Below are 20,310 nucleotides of genomic sequence, written 5' to 3' on the forward strand. Positions count from 1 at the left end.
TTAATGTAGAATACTATTAATATGTATCAATGAAATATGGCTCTTGATTACCATTAGTTAGATTAAGTGAACAGTCTAAGTGAACAATTATCACGGGAACAAAGAGATCTGTCTAAATGGTAGCATTTTGGCTATGTTAGGCTGTCTTAATAGAACTTAGGAGTCTCAGACTTTGTTTAAAGGACAAGTCTGTCTTTTGGCAAAGGGAAAAAATACAAGAATCAGAAAAGAAAAATAAGGTTAATAAACAAATGAAACTACCATGATAGTCTATGTGGCACAGAACTGACACACAGGGATCAATATCAGGGGACTAATAGAGAAAGTGGATTTGGGTTTTTGGGAGGTAATGTAGAAACAATGATCGTTGCCCTTCTAGAAACACAATTAAGTGTTAATCATCTCCTAATTCTTTTATTAATGGGATATGGAAGCTATAAAATAGTAAATACATTTCACATGAATTTATCTACACACCATTTAAAGTTTCTGTTATCACTATAACACAGAAAACTTTGAATGCTAGAGGCTAGATTACATTCTCAGGAGCACAGCTCTAATGTGAATAAAGTTTTGTTTTATTCCCAAGACTGTGAATTTTACCACTGTCTAACACTTTCTAAAATAAGGGTTTCAAGACTGGACATTTATGGATAGATGCTCACTCCCTGGAAAAGCCAAATAGACAAGGGAAAAGAGAGAAATCTCCCTTGGTTAAAACAGAGAAAAGCTCTGCTCACTTCTCTCCTCACATGCTTTAGTGATTTCTGCTTATTTTATTAAGATAAACTAAAATAAAGATAAGAATGAGAAAAGAAGATAATAAAAAATTAAAAACCACAATGAAAAATAGATAACATAAAAAGGAAATAATTAAAACAAAGCCTAAAGGTGATAAGAAGCAACTAGGTAAATAAGTAACATAAGAACAAAGTAAGCTTGAGATAAAAGGAAAGTCTTATAAAAAACATTAAGAAAAGATAAATCAACTAAAAACAATTAACTGTGAGATTGTAAAAGCAAATGGACTAAAAAATTAAAAGAAAAGATAAACATGGGAAAAAATTTTAATGGATTCAAATAAGAAGAGAATAAACTAGGACATAAAATGCTAACTAGAATAAAAGAAAGAAAATAGTACTACAAGTCCCGAAGTTTAGCACAGACGTACATTTGTGTGCTGAGAGCTAAAATCACTGAACATCTTAAGCAGATGGCACACAAAATTGTGCTCTCAACACTGAGGGGCCCAGCGGTGTCTTCTTTGACTTCAAGTCTTCTGGGAAATCTGAAGAGAGAGATCGTGACCATTCTATTCTCTGATGTGACTCTCCAGTCCAATGTGTACTCGGACATGCTGATCAGCCCTCAAATTGCTTCCATGTAATTTTCTGCTGTGTACCTATAGGCACATATATTCTTGTTTCCCTTGGTAGTCCTTTCCAGATAGCCGTTCCAGGAATGAGTTTATTGCCAAGAGGAATTAGCATAATGCCATTGAAGAGTTTATCTAAGAAAGTGAAATGTTGCTGCCCTTAGCTTCAAAATGTTGTTCAAATGTGCTGGTCTTTTGGTGAATTTCATTAATACTTCTAGTTATAACATCAATCATTTTCAGAAAATAGGCCGTGAAATTATGCATTTACATATGTAGTTTATACAGAAGAAAAATAAAGACCTTGTAGGATAATATGGTGATACACTAACTGAAACATTCTTTTCTCTATACCTCTTACTTTTGTCTTAAGGCATAAAGCCAATGGCACCCTCCTCCTACTTTCTGGAAATAGGTCCTATGGAAAAGGCTTATTCCAATTTCACTTTTAAGAACTACAGAGCCAATGCTTCAGACACTGAGTGAATGAAGTACAGGAAGTCAGCAAGTTTAATTAAAAAAAAAAAACAAAACAAAACCACTTACTATCATTGTTTGTAGTTGTAGAGTAGAACAGTGGTGTTAAGTGTGTAGACACAAGAAGACTGGAGACATTTCCTTAATTCTCTCATGGAATTTGTTGTGACCTGATATTGCATCAGGAGGATCCAAAGAGCAAAAAACTTGTCGTTAAAATGAGGGGATATCAAAGTACACAAATTTTGTTTGGACAATACCTTCAGGATGTGAGTAAAAACAGATCTACATTTCAGAGGGCCACATCAGGGACCAAATTAGGAAACAAGTCAGTACCCCCAGATTGACCAAAAGGCATTCACTACATTATCTTGTATCACTGTACAGAGAGCCACATAGGTTAACTTTAATGTAAAGTGAAGGAAAAGTTCCAGCATGGAAAACATGTCTTTCTTCTTAAACATGCCATACTATAAATTGGATTCTATAAGATATTGGAAACTTTTGTAGAATACAAAGATAATTAGGTTCTATAAGCACTGGAATGCCCCAATTAAAGATGCCCTTATGTTACAGAATATCTTCTCCTTTAGTGTCCATGGTTCTTGGTCATGCCACTTTGAACAATGAAAAGGTAGACCAGATGAAGAGTGTTAGGCAGCAAAACAAAGTTTATTGAGTGATAGTACAGAGATCCTGAAGAGGGTGGCAACCCAAGAGGGTTTCTCAGTCTCAGGGTTTTTATGGGTTTGTTGGCAGGTGTGTTTTTTGTTGTGTTTTTTGTTTGTTTGTTTGTTTGTTTTTGTTTTAAAAAAAAGGTCACTGTTTAAATTTTATTTGGTATTTTAGTTGGTACAACACTTAGTTGGTTGTATGGTCTTTTTACATTATATGGCAATGTACACTATATTCTGACATACATGGTACATGAAGGAAGATCCTTTGGAACAGTTACGCATGATACATGCAATAATGAATGTACACATTGGAGCCCAGAATGTGACTGCCTGGAAAAGATGGACTAGGCGTGTTGGGTGAAGAAACCAGAAGTCATAGAACACACAGGAAATATGCATCTGGTTTGAAGAGCACCTGCTGCATATACAATATTGGCAGTGGTGCCTCTGAGATGGAACCCATTTAGGACTACAAAGGGGCAGGTGTGTTTTAATCTGATTAACCCCCCAGCAACCTTCAGTTTGTTTTGTGCGATTAAGTCTCTTATGGTTTATCTCCCTCCCCGATGATATTTTGTTTCATTTTTCAAAGAAGCCACTCTTAAAGAGATATTTTACACCACCTTGGAAGCAGCCCTCCTCCCTTTCCCACATAATGGGTAGAGGACCAAAACTTGATTAGAAGACAGGTGCAGACAGGTGTGTTTTAATCTGATTAACCCTCCCTGTACCTGTCTTCTAATCAAGTTTTGGTCCTCTACCAATTATGTGGGAAAGGGAGGAGGGCTGCTTCCAAGGTGGTGTAAAATATCCCTTTAAGAGTGGCTTCTTTGAAAAATGAAACAAAATATGATCAGAGAGAGAGACAAACCATAAGAGACTCTTAATCTCACAGAACAAACTGAGGATTCCTTGGGGGTGGAAGGTAGGGATAGGGTGGCTGGCTTTTAGACATTGGGAAGGGTATGTGCTATGGTGAGTGCTGTGAAATGTGTAAGCCTGATGATTCACAGAACTTACCCCTGGGCAAATAATATATTGTATGTTAATTAAAAAAAAAAAAATGTGGCTTCCTTGTAGGGTGGGGACACTTGTTCCTGCCTGTCTTTCTTCCAATGATCCTTCAACACAATTGGTGTTTTTTCCCTGCTTACTGTTGAGGAAGATAAATTTTTCCCATACTCTTCTAGATTCTTTTGCTGGTAAATTGACATAAGACAGTTTACCAGGAGTGGGGGAAAAACACACACACACACACACACACAATTATATTTATATATATACATATATATATATATATATGTATATATATATGACCCAAAGGAATATGAGACCCACAGGCAGGCAATTGAGTCTTAGATATCCTGAGCTATGGAGAAGGGGGGAGGGGTAAGACTTCAAAGGATGAAGACAATTTATAAAAAGATGGAAAGAAGAAATATTTGACAAATATTTTCCATGTCATACAAAGACAATGAGACACTGGGGGGAATTTGATCTCTAGGCCTTGTTGAGCTTTCCCCAAGTTCACCACACCTAGACCGTATTTGTGGTTATCTCTAGTGATAGTTCTCATCCAGACCAGGCTGACTATCTAAATTCTTTTAGGTAGTTAAGGGGGAGGTAAAACAAAAACAAAAACAAAAAACAAACAAAGAAAAAAAACAAAAAACTCTTCCTGAGTCTCTTAGGCCTGGATTGTTTTCAGCTCAAAGAAATCCATATGCCAAAGTGGCATATTTGGGGGAGGCTCATTCTCAATCTCTTCACTAGAAATGGAAAAAATTCATCACATCTCTGTTTGAACTTTCTATCTCCCAGCATGTATTACCTTCTTCTGTCTTATCTATATGTATTCTAACTTCCTCTTCATTTCTTTATCCTGACTTCCTTCAGATATGTTTGCAGATTCTGGAGCAGGGAGGTAAAGTATAGGAGAAAAATAATTAAAACACCATTTAGGAAAATTTGAATGAAAAATTTCAACCAATAACTAACTAGACTACCCCAAATGACATCAAGTTGATTTGTAATAATTCCTCCAAAGATCCCACAATATAAAGTCTCACTGAAATATCCACAATAGCATTGGAAGTAAAGGCATTCTATTCCAACCACAAAATGTACATTAAGTAAAATGTCTTATAAATTCTGCATTCTACTCCATAACATATTTTTTAATCTATAAATATTTTGAACTCACAAAAGAAAAAAAAAATCAAGGAAAATATTTCTACCTTTGACAAATGGCTAATAGGTTTTATTTCATCTTTTAATTATCAAAAATCAGATTAAAAAGAATGATTTCAGTAATTCTGTTTTTCATCTTGGGACAAATGTGGAATTGCATGAAGTAGTTGGATTGAGAAAGTTGGTCCCAGAAAGAAAAAAGGATGTCATTTTATTGTCCAACATGGAACAATGCCACAAAGTAACAAAAACTCACTCTTTGCTTCAAGAAATAACCTTGAGCACCTACTGCATGGAGCAATGGCTGTGGTGTATAAACAATGAATTTTGGAACACTGAAAAGAAGTAAAATAAATAAAATGGGGAAAATAAAAGAAATAACCTTGAGAGGAATCTCTGAGTTTATAGTCTCCTGATAGTGTTATTGCTCGAGAAACACAAGGACATGGTTTATAAACCAAAATTTGCTGGAATAGTCTCCATAAACCTTTAGACTGGGAATAAGAAGAGGTGAAAGTGAAAGGAGATGCTCCAGGTTCTTCTCACACAATAGAGGGACCACACAATCGATAGTCATTCCTACATAATACACAACAGGGAAGTGCTTCACATCATTGAAAATATCCTACTGTCAGGTCATTTGGCTCCAACTTGCTTGCTCTCTGTTTCATGTTACTACTAAACTTCATTTCCCACCACCAACTAAACACAAAGTAATGAATCAATTGCACTTAAACCAAAATGTCTGAGCCTACTTAAAGGACACAGCTGTGCCCTGAGATCTGTTAGGTTCAAGGCCCTGAACACCAAAGTGACTAATGGAACTTAATTCACATTGCTGGTTTTCTTGTTAACATCATATGTGGACACTATTCAGATTATGAATCATATCCTTCTCTCTCATTTTAATACTGTTTTCTACATCTCATGATCTCTCTTTATTTCATCTTTAAATTTATTTCACTGTAAAATCTAGAAGCTTATCCATAAAGAAGAACCTATGCTAAATCCTCAAATAATTCTTCAAATAGCCCCTCTCTCCGTGTCTTAAACGGGACATTTTCTGCAATGATACTTCCTCCTTTTGGAACTATATTAAAGTAGAATATTTCTTCTTTCAGAACCCAAGTGTCTCAGGATCAGAAGTAAATGACTGATGCTGTTAAGCACTTTTTCTTGTCTCTCCAGCTTTTTGTATAGTTACACTGGTATTCAAGTGAATATCTTCTGATCCAAAATTTACCACGTTACTTTAAGAACAAAACTCAGGTACTGTTTTCTTCTTTGTACTTCTTATGGTAGCTTCTAAAGTACTTTCCAAATTATTTATTTTTGTATAATACAAAATTAATTACCAAGTTTGCTTATATACTAAATATTTTCTTTTAAAGATCTTATTTATTTATTTGACAGAGAGAGAGACAGATCACAAACAGGCAGAGAGGCAGGCAGAGAGGGCGGTAAGCAGGCTCCCCACCGAGCAGAGAGCCAGATGCAAGGCTCAATCCCAGAACCCTGAGACCATGACCTGAGCCAAAGGCAGAAGCTTAACCCACTGAGCCACCCAGGTGCCCCTATCCTAAATATTTTTTTTTTTTAAGATTTTATTTATTTGATAGAAAGAGACACAGCAAGAGAGGGAACACAAGCAGAGGGAGTGGGAAAGGGAGAAGCAAGCTTCCTGCTGAGCAGGGAGCCCGATGCGGGGCTCAATCCCAGAACCCTGGGATCATGACCTGAGCCGAAGGCAGACGCTTAACGACTGAGCCACCCAGGAGCCCCTTTCCTAAATATTTCTTAAATCTATCTGCATCATCCCATCTCTACTCCCCTTTAGCTTTATAAATAATACTTTCATCTTTGGCTTTGTTTACTACACCAGCCACGGAATTGTTACCCTTTGTCAATGTAGATGCCTTATAAACTATTCTTTAAACTATAGCTAGTTGAATCTTAGTATTTACTCTAACCATACTATGTTCTTCAAGAACTGAACTTGCATTGCTTATAGAATAAAAAACCCTTTAACTTTTTATATGAAAGCTCTCCTGGTCTGTGAAGCATCTACTCTTCCAGCCTCACAGGGAAGCTGCCCCACTTTCTCTGTATTTCCCTACCCTCACTTTCTTTCCCTCCCTCTGGCTTACACACCCTCTCCTATATATAAGTGCTCCCTCTGTCTGGAATGATCTCTTTCTGCAACCATTTTCTTAACAAATATACTATATACCCATTCTTTAGACCTCAACTCAATAATCATTTACTCAAACAAGTTTTCTAAAATCTTGATCAGGTTCTTCTTTATTATGCTCTCAAAGAGCACATTCTATATCAATTTAATGTAATTCATATATATGTTTATAAATACAAACTTTTTTGAAGAAAGTAGTGAAGGAAAGAATAAATCTAAGATATAGATATATAATAGTTACGTTTTAAGTGACAACATTGGATGGTTTATTCTGAGCAGCTGATTCTTTAATAATATCTAACTATGGATTGCATCAATCAATGTTCCAATGCATTTACTCAAAAATATATAACTTAACTATCATCATTTGTGTCCATTTAGAAATCAATACTTTTAAAGACTATCAACCATGAGATTTTTATAACATCAATTATTTTATAACAGTAGATTAATGAAATATGCTTGGTTAATAGAATTATTCTGCTAATGAGATAAGGCAAAATTAATATGAGAAATACTACTAAATTAATAATAATTGTATGCATTTCCCACTATTTTTAATGGAAAAATCAGCAATCCAATTAATAACATCAAAAAGTTTGAAGTTTTGGCAACTAGCACTTCTCAGAAATGCTTTAATTTTTATCTCTTATTTAAATAATATCCACTGTATTTACTTATTTTTAATTCATGTAGTATCTAAGTAAAAGTAAAAAAATATTGAATTACAATATGCATCAATTATTTCATTTCAGGCTTTACTAGATACCCAACAATATATGTATATTATCTATATTACATATGTTACATATATAATATATATTATATTTATATTTATAAAATCTTATGAAATTGGCACATCCTGAAAAATATAGCTTAAAATGTATTGCATTTGTTCATCTAACAGACAAACTAATGCAGTTTTCAATTAAATAAATATTGTCTGCAGTTTTGAGTATATTACTTTCTAGTTAGAGATCTTTAGGTAATAATTTTAACTTTCTGAACTCAGTAGACTCATTCATCAAATATATTTATAATCCTAACTCACAGCATTATTAGAAAGTTTAAAGATATAATCAAGAAAATGAAAAGATATAAGAGGAGAAAATATTTGCAAAACTTATATCTGATAAGGGTCTAGTATTCATAATATATAAAGAACTCTTATAACTCAACAACAAAAAGAAAAATACCCAATTAAAAATGGGCAAAGGGGGCGCCTGGGTGGCTCAGTGGGTTAAGCCGCTGCCTTCGGCTCAGGTCATGATCTCAGGGTCCTGGGATCGAGTCCCGCATCGGGCTCTCTGCTCAGCAGGGAGCCTGCTTCCCTCTCTCTCTCTCTCTCTGCCTGCCTCTCCATCTACTTGTGATTTCTCTCTGTCAAATAAATAAAATCTTTAAAAAAAAAAAAAAATGGGCAAAGGACTTAAAATAGACATTTCTCCAAAGAAGACATAGAAATGGCCAACAAGTACATGAAAAGATCCTCAATATCATTAGTTACATTAGAAAATTCAAATCAAGACTGCAGTGTACCAGCGCACAATGAATAGCTTAGCTAGAACTGAAAAACAAAACAAAACAACAGAAAGTAACAAGTATTGGTGGGGATGTAGCAAAAATGGAATCATTGCACATTGCTGGTCAGAATATGAAATGACTCAGCTGCTATAGAAAACAGTTTGGGAGTTCCCCATAAACTTAAACATAGAATTATTATATGACCCTGCAATTTAATTCTTAAGTATACACAAAACATTGAAAGCATATGCACAAACAAGTACTTGTACTCACATGTTCATTACAACACTATTCATATTAACCAAATAGAGAAAACAGCCCAAATGTCCATCAGCGGATAAACAGACAGTCATCATGTACCTATAGGATAAATATTATTCAGTCATAAAACGTATGAAGTACTGAAGTATGCTACATCACTGGTGAACCTTGAAAACATTATGCTAAGCTAAATAAGCCAGTTGCAAAAGATCACATAGTATTCAATTTCATTCATATGAAATATTCAGAATAGGCAAATCTATAGAAACAGATCGGTGGTCACTTAGTGAAAAAAGGTGAAAGCTAAAGGATATAGGGCTTTTTGGGGGGTGATGGAAATGTTCTATAATTGACCATGATGATGATTATACATATCAGTCCTTATACTAAAAAAATTAGTATGTACACTTTTAAAAGAGTGAAGTGTATGGTATGTGATTTATATATCAATGAAGTTATAAAATTAAAAAAGGAAAAAACAATTTTATGTAGTTCCTATTACACTATGTGGCATAACAAAAATAAATAAAAATATTTTTTCAACCCACCACTTATGTTTTACTGTATTTTTTTAACACTCTATACTGTGTTTGAAGTTTGATCCTATCTCATTTAATATGATCTATTTATGGGTCTAGACATGGAGTAGATGAGTTCTAAACTGGCAAGAATTAAAATGCAACATGTGTAAGAATTGATCCTGATTTTGTTCTTAAATTGTGCAACAAATTTTACATGAATTTCAGAGACAGAAAAAAATACAATAAACACTTCAAATTTATTAGGAAGTTTTTGTTGTTGTTGTTTTTTATTTGGAGGGTCTTAGGAATGTAACACTCAAAACAGGTCAAGAGAAGTGGTAGGAAAAGCACTTCTGAAACAACACTGAGTTTTAACAAGTACTATAGTACTTCTAAAATTTATCTGAAAACCTAACAGAGAGAAGTGAGACAATACCTCAATTCAAAGACCTTATAACTTGGTGGTAGTGGATACCATCCTTATATAGAAAGCTATGTCCTTTCAAAAAAATAAATAAAGGAAAAATAAAACTATAAACAGAAGACAAGTTACAGTGAGTTAAAACTCTTGAGCCCCAAACTATTAGATAAACATTCTATGAGCATGCAAGTTTTGTGTTTTTAAAGAAAAACAAAACAAAACAGAAGTCCTTGTTTATTAGTTATGGCTCTATTATCTAAAAACTTTCTTTTGTTGAAAAACTTCCTTTCTTACTATGCCCTCCCAAATGGAACAATTTTGGCATCATCATCATTTTAAGTAAGTGAGCAAGTTAATATCACTTATCCTGGAAACAGTTTCTCTTTCTGATTGTTGTCTTCACTTGATTATTCAAAGTGAATAATTCTGTTGTGAATCCCACCACTTTCTCCTGCCCCCCCAAGAAGGGTTTTTAATACTAAATACCTATTCCTTATTACAAACTAAGCAAAAGGAATTTGATTGAAACTTAAAGAATGTTTTACACACTCAATATTTGGAGAACATTACAGACTAGCCTGGAAAGTTTAAAAAGCTAAGTATAAACTGATTCCCCAAATTAACAATGAAACTAAGGGCAGAGTACTTTGCTAGAATTAGTTTGCACATTGGTCCAGGCAACAGCTGCCTTTGTGTTCCTATGAACAACATGTAGATGACATGCAAAAGAGACCTTCCTTGGATTATTCAAAGAGAAAAATCTCTAACCCACAAAAGTGTTCATGGGACAAGCAACTTTAAGTAACTATCAACTCCAGTTAGAATCGTATAGTTAGCCATGCTGGATCCATAAGAAATAATGTTCCTGCTTCACATACTAGAATGGTCACAACAGTCGTTACCAAGTGGGAGGAAACAAGAGAGAAAAAGTTGACTATATCTCTCATTCAGTTCCACAACTATAAGATTCTGCCCAAAGTAAGACTTAGCTCTGGAAAAAAGAGACACTTTTATATAAGTTTTAGATGTTTTATTACTATAAGTAACTTGATATTTTAATTAAATTAATTGAAAGTGAATTATGTTACCTAAAGTGGCCATATGACCTTTTATATATCTGAAAAAGTAACAAGTTGCTGTAGATTTCATCCAAATTCAGGATAAAGAAATACCTCTAACAGCTGACTAAAGGGATAGAAGATATGAAAAAATATGTATATTAGTTTTAAAAATTCCAGGATTTGATTTTATTAACATAATGATTACTTAAGAACAAAAAGTCTTGAACAACTCACAGCAAATTTTGCTGTAAGGATGGTTTCATAAAACCAGGAAATAGCAATGCATCTCAGTCGAAAGAGTGAAGAATCAAGTAAGAACACTGTCAGACCCATTTCCTCATCCCTCATCTTTGTTACTTTTTGCATGTTGATACTCTCCAGATTTTTCAACCCTCCATGATTGACTCATTAGACAGAAGAACAAACAAACAAAACAAACAAAAAATGGCCTCTAAGATTCCAACAGATCTAACTTCCCTGAAAGACTATTTATCTTTCTTCAGTCAAATCAATGTTTCCCAAAAAGTCTCTTCAGTCCTGTCCAGGAGACTAGCCTTACTGATGAGGGAACAGAAGGCAAAGTGACAACAAAGCAGGAGATGACACCCCAAACCACCACCACCACCACCACCATTACCACCACCACCACCCACCACATGTATGTGACATTCCTCAGGCACTCCTAGTTGTCCTAAAGGAAAAACAAATAGTTAACTTACAGAGATTACAATACTACAGGACATGAATCTCCCTCAGTTTAACAAATGTCTTAGCAATTTATAAAAACAAAGCATTTCTATCAATAGCCTAGCTTCCAGAAGAGAATGTAGATACAATTAAATGACTTAATGATCTGCAGCCCTCTGACAGATACTTGAATCAGGCAAAGTGTAATGCTCCTCCAGGAAGCTCCTAACTATCTTAATGCTAATGATTTGCTAGAAGGAAGAACAGACTTACCTTGACAATGGCAAGGCCTCCAGTATCCCCTGTATTTTCTTTAACATATGAAGATCCTTTTGAAAACCTCCCTTTCCCTTACCTCACCCAGCCTCATAGTATATCATCAGTCACCTCTCACAACTGCAGTGCAGCTCCTTCTGTCCATTGATCCTGTCCTCATGCTTTAAAAACCCACCATTTTGCACCAGACTTCTCAAGAATTCTTTTTTGGTTGTCAGCTCCAGACCTCTCTCCACAGAATCTCACCTACATTCCAAAACCACATCAGTATTGTATGAACTCATCACAAAGATGAGAGGAAAGATACTACAGTAAGTGGTCACTACCAAAGAATACAAAATGCTGTGTACTAAGTATTATGATAAACGTAATAGAGGAAAAGGCATTTATCTAAATAAGACATTGATGAGGTGAGAAGGAACATGAGAGTTGATTAGAAGGGATTTTATTATGTGTAATAGGGCAAACAGTTCTTCCATAGGGCTTGTATGTCAATAAAAAATATCTGGACATAATAGGTGATAAGTAGGCAACTTGTAGCTCAGGCTTTAGCACATCAATACTTTAGGTTGTTTTGTTTTAAGGGTGACACAAGTGAATGGTGTTTATCTATTTAGAATCTGAATACAATCTAGGGATCTTTGTCTTTTAGTAGAAAAGTTAAAACCTTTATATTCATTGTCATAACTAGTATTTTTGACCTTACATCTGTTATATTCTTTTTATATTTGCAGTGTATGCTTCCTTTTCTACATATTAGTGCAATGTGAACTTGGCAAAAAAGTCAATTGTTGGACATAAGTCTAGAATCACAAATATTGTCTTCCAAAAATTACAGAGTTTTTTTTTTTTTTTTTTTCTGTTTGATTTCTAGTAGTTAGGATTGCATTAGGGAAGACATAGGATGGCAGATTTTTATTCCTTCCTAGGTTATCTCCTCTTCCTGCCTAGATTTATATAGGTATTATTTTATTTTTTAACCTTAAAATTAAGGAAAAATACCAGGTTATTTCTAGATACAAATCAAATTTCATTAATGTTGCCTATCATATGCCATCATCATTGGATTCTTTTTTTTTAATTTAAGCTTAATAAAAGTCTCTTTATGCATGTATTTTATTATTGTTATGGTTCTAATTGTCTTTTTGTTTTGTTTTGTTTGTTTCTTCCTCAGGAATACATGACATTTCTTGGATAGACTTTGTCATTATCGTTTTATCCTTTAAAAATCACAGTACATCTTCATTCTACCTTAACACTGTTTTGGCTTCAAGGCTAATTCTATTCTTTGCTACCTACAAGATATCTGATTGCCAATGATTAAGGGCTAAGGAGTTAGGATGTACTATAAAACTGCCCTTTTCCTTTAGTCAATTTCTTTTAAGACTACTGTCACTGCCTACAGGTTTTAGCAATCCATAGGATCATATTCACCTCAACCATAACTGATTGAACCAGAAAGACCATGTGACACAAATGAGATAAAATCACAGACTTGAGGGAATCCATCTAATTACTGACTCAGAATTTGATCTATGGAACTAGACGCTGAGTAGCTGAATCATATTTGTGGAATAGACCTACTGACAAGGTCCTAAACTCCTGCTGCTGATGCTTGTTCCCTTTCTTGCTAATATTTTTGTTTGTTTGTTTCTTTGTTTGTAGCTTCTCCTTGGACACTTCGATTTCAGCATCTTACTATAGCATGAAACCCCTTTCCTTTAAGTAGTTTCTGTACTTACAAGATCTGTAGTCTTTTATTATTATTATTTATTGCAAAGATGTTCTTTTCTTATGTCTCTGTGCTGCTATTTCATTGAGCCTTATTGAATATTATTAAAATACCAAACAGATTTCTAAAATATTACTACAATAAATCATTTTAAAAAGGTGTACCTTTCCTTTCACTTTGAAGATAGGGTTTCCTCTTTATCAGACTGCTGTATATGTCCACAAGTCCAAATTTATTTTATTTCCCATTATTTTTCCTTTAAGGAACACATATATACCTAAAATTAAACTTTGCCAACTATTCTTTGTGTGTGAGGTGTACAATGTTCTTTTCCCATACTCTCTTTACTAAATTCCTTTTTCTTTTTATAGACTGAAAGTTAACAAAAAAAATTTAAATAAAAAAAAAAGTAGCAATGGGAACAAGAGTGCAAAACATTTACCTCAAATTCTTTCCCCATACCCATGACTCTTCCTGTCTGTACCCAAACCTAAGTTAGTAACTTGATTGAATTGCATTCCATTATGCAAATAATGGGCTTCTTGAAATCCCATCCTTTCCTAATCCAATGTATCTCTACAGCTGTTTAGTTCAATGCTCTATCTTCTCACATTTGGACCACAGGGAGGAAGAAAGTATGAAGAATCTCCCAGATATTAGATCTAGCATTTTCCCATTGACTGAAATATTCAGTTCAACTCCATAGGGTTTAAAGAAAAGGGGAAACCCTTCTTATGTGGACATCAATATTAATTTTCTTTCAAATTTCCAATTGTTATCTTTCCTATTCTTTTATCATAATTTTAAAGAAGAGTTGGAAAGACTGTATCCATCCTGATAATCCTATACTCTGTCTGTATTAGTATTTCAAACTTAAATTTCTAAGTCTGAATTTGAAAATATTTTATTATTAAGTTTAAGTACATTAACATATAATATATGTTTATTTTCTTACTTAACAATCAATGAAAAATAGAAATTATTTGTATATTAAATAGAATAGTGATACTGCCATTATAAACATAGAAGGACATATAAAATAAATATTCAATAATTCCAAATAGAATTTACATAAAGAAGCCAGTGATACAATCATTATTTATTTATTTATTTATTTAAAAGATTTTATTTATTTATTTGACAGACAGAAATCCGAAGTAGGCAGAGAGGCAGGCAGAGAGAGAGGGGGAAACAGGTTCCCTGCTGAGCAGAGAACCTGATGTGGGGCTTGATCCCAGGACCCTGAGATCATGACCTGAGCTGAAGGCAGAGGATTAACCCACTGAGCCACCCAGGCGCCCCAATCATTTTTTATTTTTACTTAGTTTGGAATTTTCCAAGGTAAAACTTAAGTGGAATAATTTGAATTTAGGGTCACAAAGTCTTTACATATATTCCAAATAACCACTAATACTATGACTAATATAAAAAGTTTTGTGTGTGTGTGTGTGTTTTTGTGGCTTGTATTCACCCTTTAAACAACAAAAATTATTTGGTATATATTATTTATCTTATACTCTATTTGGTCCTTCCAAAATTAAAATAACAAATAATCCTGATTTCTAGAAGTTAATAATTCAATATACTACTATGAATGTTAGAAGATAATTATTGTGTACAAGTCAGTAAATTTTTTCCATATTTACAGCAATATGGAGAAAATTAAGGTAAAACTTGTTATCAGGAAAGGTGTCAAGTTAACATATCCTCTATTAAAGCATATATAGTCTTCTGATTTATTTTTTTAAACATAAATGCTGTCTTCTTCCTTAATGTGATAAAAGTTGTACTCAGGGGGAATTTGCCTCACCTCCTGTATTCTATAATTCATGTGCAGGTGAAGTGCTTTGACTGAAAAATCACTCATTGAGAATGGGAGTTTGGGGATACAATCTCATAAGCTATTAGTGTATTTGCAACATTAGAAAATGAGTTTCAAGACTTTGGAATGTATAAGGTGCCAAATAAACCCTTTAATGATTCATGTCTTACATTCTAAGAATCCTGTATATTTTTCAAGGCAATCAGATGCATACATAATCTCAAAACTAGTTTTGCAGTTTGTTTTTTTGTTTTGTTTTGTTTTTAGATTAAGAAAAGTCTGTAGGCAGTTGGAAATGAATAGTACATATGGCCTGAATGGCAATAATAATTAAAGCTGTTAATATTCAGATTCAATTCAGAACAACAAATTATTCTTCAACTAAATAAGACTCTTCTAATTTTTGAAAATTTATTTCCCTTATTTTTGTACCTAGTACAATATGGAAGCAAATAGGCTATAAAAGGAGTAACATACACACATAGGCTTAACTGTCAAACATGTTTTAAGGCCTCAATGCAAATTTTATATTACTATTATCGATATGTCAGAGGAAAAAAATCATTTGTTATTTCAGTTGCCCATTTTAAAATAAAGTTTAATGAAATACTGCTGTTTACTAAGTGTAATAGAATACTTTTTAAAATATGTTAATAATATATGTACTAATAAAATGGCTTATCATCTGCCATTTATGCAAATTGGTATATTCTGCATACATTATATTTCAATAAATTTTAAGTTCTGAATATCATTTGAAAGGTCAAAGAAGTTATCTTTCCCTTCCCTTCTCATCTAGATGCTCAAATAATTAAATTGATATGAGACAGATTAACAAACAAACAAAAAAAAGCTTAAGGCAGAATTTCACCATGGAGGCATAGAAAGATTCTGAACTCACCTTCTCCCATGAACACATAAATTTACAACTACCTATGGAATAATTTCCTTGAAAAAAGACCTGAACACTGGATAAACAAAGCTTCTATAAAGATAAAAGAGAAGCATCAAAATGGGTAGGAGAGGCAAAGACACATTCTCACCAAAAATAAAACCCTACCTGAGACAGGACAATGCAAAACTGGGAGAGAATCTCTAAAGTACAGAACTTTCTCCTGAGAAGGGAAGAGTCTTCTTCATGTCAGGTACCTTGACTTATAGACCCTGTATAGGAAACACAAGCTCTTAAGCATCTGGCTTTGAAACCAGTGAGAATTACATCCAGAAACCACTGCACTGTAGAGAACAAAAAATCTGCTCTTAAAATGCTGATACTTTAAGACTCACTTGTGGGACACAGTGAAAAAAATATCATTTTGAAAAGTGCCTAAGCCAAATATGAAGTAGACCCAGTTTTAAAGTGTCTTCTAGGGGTGACTGGGTGGCTCAGTGGGTTAAGCCTCTGCCTTCTGCTCAGGTCATGATCTCAGGGTCCTAAGATAGAGCCCTGCCTAGGGCTCTCTGTTCAGCGGGGAGCCTGCTTCCCTCCCTCTCTCTCTGCCTGCCTCTCTGCCTACTTGTGTTTTCTCTCTCTCTTTGTCAAATAAATAAATAAAATCTAAAAAACATAATAAAAATAGATAAAGTGTCTTCCGGGGGCACCTGGCTGACTCAGTTGGTTAAGTGTCTGCCTTCAGCTTGGGTCATGATATCGGGGCTGTGGGATCAAGCCTCACATTGGGATACCTGCTCAGTGGGGAGTCTGCTTCTCCTTCTGTCCCACTCCCTTGCTCATGCTTTCTAATAAATAAATAAATAAATAAATAAATAAATAAATAAATAAGTAATACAGGGTTTGCCAGGGAGGCAGTAACCTGCTATGACTCTTTCCAGGTATGGAGACACTAGAAGGGATAGTACATAAGACCTTTCTCTAATCTCAGATTTGCTAATCTGGCTGGCACCATTTTGGAACACCCACTCTAACTTGTTAGCACTGGAGAATATGTTCAACTGAGTGTCATCCATTCCTGCACCATAGCTGTGTGCCACAGCCAGGCCAAACAAAAACCCCACATACCCACATGTTACTGTTTGTCCAAGTGAGAGCTCCATCAACCTTTGCACCACAGATGTGACCCCATCATACTAGGTAGGTGGAACTCACACAGGGGATACCATTTGAGCATCTGGCTCTGGTGACAAGGAGCAGGGAATAGTATTTCCAAAATACAAGGAGTACACAAGACTACTCCAACACAAATCCACTGCTTCAAGACTGAGAGATGTAGCTGGTTTGACTAATACAAAGAAATAAACACAAAGAGGCAAAATGAAGAAACAAGGGAATACATTCCAAACAAAACAAACAAACAAAAAGACAGAACTTCAGGAAAAAAAAAAATCTTTTTTTTTTTTTTTTAAAGATTTTATTTATTCATTTGACACAGAGAGATCACAAGTAGGCAGAGAGGCAGGCAGAGAGAGAGAGAGGAGGAAGCAGGCTCCCCGCGGAGCAGAGAACCCGATGCGGGACTCGATCCCAGGACCCTGAGATCATGACCTGAGCCGAAGGCAGCGGCCTAACCCACTGAGCCACCCAGGCGCCCAGGAAAAAAAAAAAATCTTAATGAAGCAGAGATTATAAACCTGATAATTTAGATTTAACTGTTGGTAAAGAGATAAAAGTAGTGGTCATAAAGCTACTCACTGAACTCAGGAGAAAAATGAGTGAACATAATGAAAACTTTAATGGAGAAAGAAAGCATAAGATATTACTGAACAGAAGTAAGAAAACTGAAGAATACAATAAATGCACTGAAAAATACACTAAAGGAGTTCAACAACAGACTGAACAAAGCAGAGCAACAGCAGGCTGGAAGACAAAACAAGGGAGCTCTCCAAAGGCAGCAAAAAGAAGAAAAAAAAATGTGAAGGTACCTTGAGCCACCTGGTGACTCAGGTAAGTGTCTGACTCTTGATTTTGGTCTCAGGTCAGGATCTCAAGGTTGTGAAATCCAACCCTGAGTCAAGGTCTGCACTGGGCATGATGTCTGCTTAAAATTCTCTCTCTCCTTCTCCCTCTGCCTCTCTCTCCACCCCAAACCCTATCTTTAAAAAAAAAGAAAAGAAAAAAAAAGTGAAGGTATCTTAAGGGACATTTGAGGCAACATCAAATGGAATAATGTGCACATTACAGGAGTCCCAGAGAAACAAAAACAAAAGGCCAAAATACTTTTGAATAAATAATGACTGAAAAAATTCCTAATTGGGAGAAGGAAACACATTTCCATGTCTAAGAAGCCCAGAGTTCTAAATAAGATGAACACAAAGAGATCTACTCCCAGACACATTATAATTAAAATGGCAAAAGCTAAAAATAAAAAGAAAAGAAAAAGATAAAGAAATCTTAAAACCAGCAAGAGAAAAACATGGTTACAAGCTAGGAAAACCTATAAGGCTATCAGCAGATTTTTAAGCAGAAACGTGGCAGGCCAGAAGTAGGTGACATGCTATATTCAAAGAGTAAAAAGGAAAAAAAACTTCCAACCAAGATTTCTCTGCTTAGCAATGATATCATTCAAAATTGAAGGGACTATTAAGAGTTTTCTAGATAAGTAAAGTTTGAAAAGTTTATCAACACTAAGACTGCCTTAAAGAAGTATTTAAGGGACTTCTTTAGCTGAAAAGAAATGGTATTAATTATGGGACATCTGTGTGGCTCAGTCTGTTAAGCATCTGCCTTTGGCTCCGGTCATGATTCCAGGACCCTGTACTTATTAACTTAAAACCAACCTTTATATACATGGGATGTTATATATGAACCCCACGGTAACCACAAGCAAAAATTATAATAAATATACAAAAGAAAATAAGAAAGGAATTTAAACATAACACTGAAGATAACCATCAAACCACAATGGGGGAGAGAAATAAAAGAAGGAAAAAAAAAGAGAGAGAGAGAGAAACAAACATACAAACAAAAAACAGCCAGAAAAAAAAATCAACAAAATGGCAAAGAGTACATGCTTAGCAATAAATAATTTAAATGTAAATGGACTAAATTATCCATTCAAAAAACACAGAGTGTTCCTCTCCACGGAAATCTTTAGTAAAAGGCGAAAGATTTATGCGATCTGAAGAGAAACCACTGGAAGAGATTATGCTGAGTGAAATAAGTCAAGCAGAGAGAGTCAATTATCATATGGTTTCACTTATTTGTGGAGCATAACAAATAGCATGGAGGACATGGGGACTTAGAGTGGAGAAGGGAGTTGGGGGAAATTGGAAGGGGAGGTGAACCATGAGAGACTATGGACTCTGAAAAACAATCTGAGGGTTTTGAAGGGACGGGGGGTGGGAGGTTGGGGTACCAGGTGGTGGGTATTATAGAGGGCACGGATTGCATGGAGCACGGGGTGTGGTGCAAAAATAATGAATACTGATATGCTGGAAAAAAAAAAAAAAGTAATAAAACACCCTCTCTGTGATACTAGAATGTCTCTAATTTCAATATTAGATAGAAGGGGATAAATGCTGTAAAGTAAATACAAAAAAGTAGCTATGCCAAGGAGGATTTTATAAAAAGCCTTTATAGAAAGAGCTCCCAATGCCAACAATTTGCTGTTCCTTGGCTGCAGAAATAAAAACTATTTTTACAGGTCAAAAACAAAAAAAAACAAAAAAAAACACAAAAAAACACAGAGTGAATGAATGTTAAAAAAAAGAAAAGAAAAGGAAAGGAAAGAAATATGACACATGGGGCACCTGAGTGGCTCATTCAGAAAAGCATCTGATTTGGTTTTCCGCTCACACTGTAATATTCAACACCATGTTGGGCTCTGCACTCACCATGGAGTCTGCTTGAGATTTTCTCTCTCTCCCTCTGCTCCTCCCACTTGTACACCTTTTTTCTCTCTCTCTATCTCTCTCTCTCTCAAATAAATAAATAAATACATCTTTTAAAAAATCACACATCTACATTCACCTACAAGTGACTCATTTCAGAAGAACACACATAGAATGAAATTGAAGAAATGGAGAAGGCAATTTCATGCAAATAGGGTTGAAAAGAAAACTGTTGTACTAAACTAATAGCAAACAAAACAGACTTCAAAACAAAGCCTGTACTAAAAGAAAAAGAAGTGCATCACAT

The 20,310-nt window shown here is 34.7% G+C and overlaps 1 non-coding gene across 1 annotated transcript; it reads right to left on the bottom strand.

Moving 5' to 3' along the window:
- Positions 1-19,195: 19,195 nt before the first annotated feature.
- LOC116585374 lies at positions 19,196-19,311 on the bottom strand. The gene has a single exon (XR_004283575.1). It is a non-coding gene; the product is annotated as a U5 spliceosomal RNA (small nuclear RNA).
- Between the last annotated feature and the right edge of the window lie 999 nt (positions 19,312-20,310).

The sequence above is a fragment of the Mustela erminea genome, chromosome 2 (assembly GCF_009829155.1).
Source record: "Mustela erminea isolate mMusErm1 chromosome 2, mMusErm1.Pri, whole genome shotgun sequence".
Classification (NCBI taxonomy): domain Eukaryota; kingdom Metazoa; phylum Chordata; class Mammalia; order Carnivora; family Mustelidae; genus Mustela; species Mustela erminea.